Source organism: Sitophilus oryzae, unplaced genomic scaffold, assembly GCF_002938485.1.
Source record: "Sitophilus oryzae breed Bouriz unplaced genomic scaffold, Soryzae_2.0 scaffold_1582_pilon_pilon, whole genome shotgun sequence".
NCBI lineage: Eukaryota > Metazoa > Arthropoda > Insecta > Coleoptera > Curculionidae > Sitophilus > Sitophilus oryzae.
The window spans coordinates 3653563-3659581 of record NW_022146261.1 but is presented as its reverse complement, the minus strand read 5'-3'; positions in this window follow the sequence as shown (position 1 = coordinate 3659581).

Sequence of the window (6019 nt, the reverse complement as noted above, 5' to 3'; positions counted from 1 at the left end):
TAAAATAGGTATATTAATAAAGTTTCTGGTTACTGTAAACCAGCTATAAACTACATACCCAAAAAATGAAAAAATTAAATTGATTAATTTGTAATGTTAGAGAGGTTCGAAATGATTTTTGGACACTACACTATCTAGCTTTTTTCTTAATCAATAAGATGATAAATATAACTACTTATTTTTATTTGGTGCGGGTGTCATTAACATATCTATCAGAGAAAGGGGTCACCAATACATATAGAAAAATAAGATTATACTGGCTCCTGCAGCAAATAAAATAACAAATAGTGAAATAGTAATAACCTAAATTATATGTACAAAAATATAAATACATTTTTTTTTTTTTTTTTATTTGTTTAAATTATACTTTATGTAAAACACAATAAAATGTAGAGTTAAGAAAAAAGGATAAATCACAAAAGACCACACATTCACAACAAACATGACAGAATCTAAACATGATGTGTGTAATCTAAGCCGAATTGTACATAACTGAATGAAAACGAAAAGGCAGATTTGTGATTTTAAATTTCGTATTTAGAATTATTACTGTATATATATGGCTGCCTTTTTTCTCTCTGTTATATTAAGAAATGACGAGTAGATAGTGAGCCCAATAGACGCAATGCACAGACCAACATAAATAGAACGAAAATTTGCGTTCTGAGTTGCGTTACGGCGGGACACCACAGGTGGCGCTGTATAGGAACCTCTCTTTGCCATATTAACTTTGCCAGATCCTCTTTGCATTTGATTTTTTCCAGTATTGAGTTCAACCCCCAAATGTCCACTATCTGATAAAATATTGAAAATAATACTTAACCTAAATATAATCTATAATGACGAGTTTAATTTTACCTTTATGTTTGGTATTGATATTACCGTTGATGTTACAAAGCAGCAAAATAAAACACTAATTCACCACAATACACCGAAACATTTTACTTTTACAGCAGACGCTCGTTTTGCTAACCATGTTAGCATCCTCTGCTAATAACTCTAATATAATAACTCCAATAACTCTGCTAATAACTCTTTGAATGTTAATCATCTGCTGATGATGCTAACGCGCGCCTAGTGCAAAAACCGTTTTGGTGGGTGTATTGTGGTGAATTATTTTGTTACATTTTCTGAACACTTTAACATATAAGTTATAACTGATTGTTTTAAATAAAAAAATAACAAGATATTTCATTTGTTAAGAAAATATCGTAAAAGTTACGAAAGGTTAGTATTTGCGGCATTTCTGATAACAGGTTTAAAAACAGTTAAACCAAGATAAAGGAAATTCTACAAAAATATCCATTTATTTAAATATCATCTAGAGTATAAAAAATAGCGCAAGATTACGTAGCGTTTCGCCAACAAAGAAGTGCGATGTGTAATTGGAAAAGAGCTATTTTCATTCTGTGTCAATTTTCAGCATACATATCTTGTACCAAAAACATATAGAGGGCATAACTTACATATCTTGTACCAAAAACATATAGAGGGCACTATTTTAACCTTAAATCTTTAATGGATTGAAAATATTTTTAAAATATCACACATTTATACTTTTGCGTGATTTCGTGTTTCATAATTCTTTAAAAACGTAATAAAAACGACGAAAATTTCTATAATAATACCTGCGCCACATCGAAAAACCCACAGTCGCATTCAGAGAGAAAAAGGTAGGGAAGTAATTTCATACGGAAATAAAGCATTTAGTTTTTTGTGAGTTACATGTCGGAGATTATTATACGCGACTTTACACGCAAGGGCCATCACGGGTCTGGGAGAGTAGTGAAAATTGACTTTTTCACGTTTATTTGTACGTCAAATTATACGGCTTGAGATGTGGGGCTGCCACGACAAAATAAGAGCTGAAAATGAGGACGAAAGTACAGTTTATTTGTATGTAGTAAAAAAAAATTGTGGGAATAATATTCATTCCGATGATTGTGTTTAATAGTTTAATTACAATAGCATATTTGATATTTTAGGATTAATTTTGATATTTATATTATTTAATGACATTACTGACTTTTTGAAGTTGTCACATTATATACCTTAATTTCCCCCTTCTATTTCCCACACTGAATAGTCAGTAATGCTTTTCTTATTTACAATTCTTTACGCATTTCGCTTGCATCTACATGCAGCTACTCTTTATGTAGCTTAGTTTCTGACGCGTACCAATGTTAAAATGATCTTCATTATCATAGCTTTGTGAAAACATAGTATTTAGCTTCATTTGCTACATAAATTTGAAGCAACGAAAAAGAAATTTAAAATTTGCAAAGAGCATTTCCATTTATATTTTACTGGCTTTGAAAGTTAACCAAAAATATAAACTTTTTATTTTTTTACAACATATCTTTATTTTTCAAATAAAATAGTGTATATCTATTTTATGATTAATGGTGTAGGTGTAAAAGAACACATATTTCAGAGTTGTCATTACTGGTTTTGAGATTTATTTAATATTTCGACAGTAATAAAAAATTACTTATAATGTAATTGAAAGTAATGAAACACTATAGTAATGTAATTTTGACACCTGTCGAACAAGTGTCAAAACCTTAAAATGTATAATAAACAAATTAAGAAATAATTAGAGTTAAGTATAATTTCAGTATAAAACTGTATGACCAAATCCATCGTTAGGCAAATTTGTATATCTATACAAATTTGCCTAACGAACAAAAAAATTCTTAACGTTTCGGAAAGTAAGAAAAAAGAAAGTAAGTTGCCGTAAAATATACAGCTGGTAATTAATAGGCTGTGAAAATACCATAGATTGTATTTTTTCTTCTGTTTGGTGGCCTATATGTATAGGTTGTTAGCAATAATTTCAAACTACTCAGAGAATGACCAAAGAGTAAACAAACTACAATCTGCTATAAGGAATTTATTATACTTTCATGAGCAAAAAAATATAAAATGTAATAAAAAAATCAATAAATGAAAAAAATCCATTAATATAAACTAAGAAATTAGCACATAAATACACCAACATCTGGAAACTGAGAAACTAAACTTGTGTAATTGCACTGGTGTCAACTCCGCCTGGGGCAGCTGTGGGTGGATTGAGTAGCTCACAGTTGTCACTGCCGGTCCCAAGCCCGGATAAAGGAGGAGGGTTCTTAGGTAAGGCTAGCAACCTGCCTAAGGTAAAACATACTCAAAACACCAGTATCTAGCCTCAGGAACCAAATTCAGGTACTGCAGATAACGACCCACGAAAAAGAAGAACAACTTTTATGTGAAGAAGCAGCAAATAAAATACCAGTGCTGAATATATCGAGCAGCTTTTAATTCCAGAAGGCTCACCGGACTAATTCCCGAACTCAACAAACATAAAATAGAACGTATGTGCGCTTCGAGAGCGAGAGGGTGGGGCTGTAAAGGCTAAATAACTTTGTTTTAATGTCTCCCGAGGCCAGAGACCGAGAACAAACATCAGGCGTTAGATGACTATAAATGATAAATAGAACCAGGACCATGAAATATGCGTGTGCGACAAGGAGTTCTAGAAGATGAAGATTGTGTTTGACCGGCCCATTCACTATTCGATTCAGTTACGCACCCGACGATATCATGAAAAGATAATCGGTGGACTGCAGTCTACTAGTCAACGGTGGACAAAATGCCAGGACATGAGAGATTCCTGTTGGGGATTTAAGCGCAAAGGGTAAGCAAAGTAAATGGATAGAATCACTCGAAGCCTGCTGAGAATATAACTAATTGATAGCGAAATTTTGACCGAATTCTGTGGACAGAAAGAACTGAGAATAGAAACAACTTACATATTTTTCCCCATAAAGAACAACACAAATACACGGCTTCTATGACAGCCAAAACAATCGTAATCGATTATATCATCACCAATCGAAGTTTCTTACCTCAACTCTCATCATAAACGACCTTAAGAGGTCTTACATCCTCTCCACAAACATTAAATTAGTCATAAACTTGTGCTGGGAAAGGCTCAGGTGCTACCGCTATCAAAACCATCAGCTCTCATGAAAAAATTCAGCCATAAGTCCACTCATGCACGAAAGCACTGGCTTGGCACATTTCAAGCGAATTACCAAGCTTACATGTCACTCTAACCCATATACAGTTTGAGTTCGAGGGAAATTAATTCATGATCTTTCGAATAAAGTGTTCTATGTTCCGGCATGCAATTTCTTGTTTTGTTGCTTCTTCATATAAAGTTTGTTCCTTCTCTTTTTTCGCGCGTGGGTCGTTATCTGTGAAACCAATCCTGGTTCCGAGGCTGTATTACCGATGCTTTGAGCATGTGAGTGTTTTACCTTAAGCAGGTTGCTAGCCTTACCTAAGAACCCTCCTCCTTAATCCGGGCTTGGGACCGGCAGTGACAACTGTGAGCTACTCAATCCACCCACAGCTGCCCCAGGCGGAGTTGACACCAGTGCAATTACACAAGTTTAGTTTCGTTCAAATGTTAATTATTTACTAATTCTTAGTTATATTCAATAGATTTTCGTTTTTGTTGATTTTTATTACATTTTCAAAAAAAAAAAAAAAAATATATATGTGAAATTCTTATGAATTGTGGTTGTTTCCCTCTTACGAGATTCATTTCTCTGGTGGTTTGAAGGTATTGCTAACAGCTTCTATACATATAAACCACCAAACAGAAAAAAATACAATCTAATAGTATTTTCACAGCCTATTAATTACCAGCTGTATATTTTACGGCAACTTACTTTCTTTTTTCTTACTTTCCGAAACGTTAAAATTTTTTTTCGTTAAGAGCAAATTTAATACTCGTCTCCTAGAATCCCTAACGACGATCATACAGTTTTATACGAAATTACTTAACTCTAATTCTTGTTGTTTTATTGCCCATTTTAAAGGTTTTGACACTTGTTCGACAGGTGTCAAAATTACATTACTATAGTGTTTCATTACTTTCCAATTTACGATATAAAATGTTATTATTATTTTTTTTAGTTTTTTTAAAATATACATAAAACAACAAAATATGTAAATTCTTTTACCTCGGTATTTTGTGAATATATCGAAAACTATGCATTTTACGCAAAAATTTGAAGAGAAAAAAAAATAAAAGGTTTATGTTTTTGGTTAACTTTTCAAACCAGTAAAAACACATGGAAATGCTCTTTCTAAATTACATTCTTTTTCGTTCGCTTCAAGTTATGTAGCAAATGAGCTAAGCCATTTATGTTTTCACGAAGCCCCTTGATAATGAGATCATTTTATATTAATTCAACTCGCTTCTATAAAGTAGCTGCATTGTGAGTACTCAGCAGTACGTGAAATTTGGCCAAAATGAAAGCATTGCCTGAGCATATTCAGTGTGGAAATAGAAATGCAGAGTATATAATGACAACTTCAAAAAGTGATAATGTCATTAATAAATATCAAAGTGAAAATCCTAAAATGTCAAATGTCTTAATTAAACTAATAAACACAATCCATCGGAATGATATTGTTCACGGTTTTTTGCATCTAAATCGCTGTACTTTCGTCCTCATTTTCACCTCTTATTTTGTCGTGGCAGCCCCACATCTCAATATAATTGGCAATATAAACTCGGCAATGAAAAATCGAATTTCCTCTCTCCCAGACCCGTAGTGGCCCTTGCGTTGTGAGTCGCGTATGTCATCTCCGGCAATGTAACTCCACAAAAACCATCTTTGTTTCTATAAGGAAGTACTTCCCTACCTTTTTTCTCTCTGGGCCTGCTTTTGTGGGTTTTCGTTGGCGCAGATATTATTATAGAAATTTTCGTCGTTTTTATTACGTTTTAAAATAAAATAAAAAAAAAAAAAAAAAAAAAAAAAAAAAAAAAAAATATGATATTAAAAATATTTTCAATCATTAAAATTTAAAGAGTTAAAATAATTACCCTCTATATATTTTAATTACAAAATATATAAGTTATGCCCTCTATATGTTTTTGGTACAAAGATATGTAATACTGAAAATTGACCCCAAATGAAAATGGCTCTTTTCCAGGCCTATCACCTGTTAATAGCTGTCT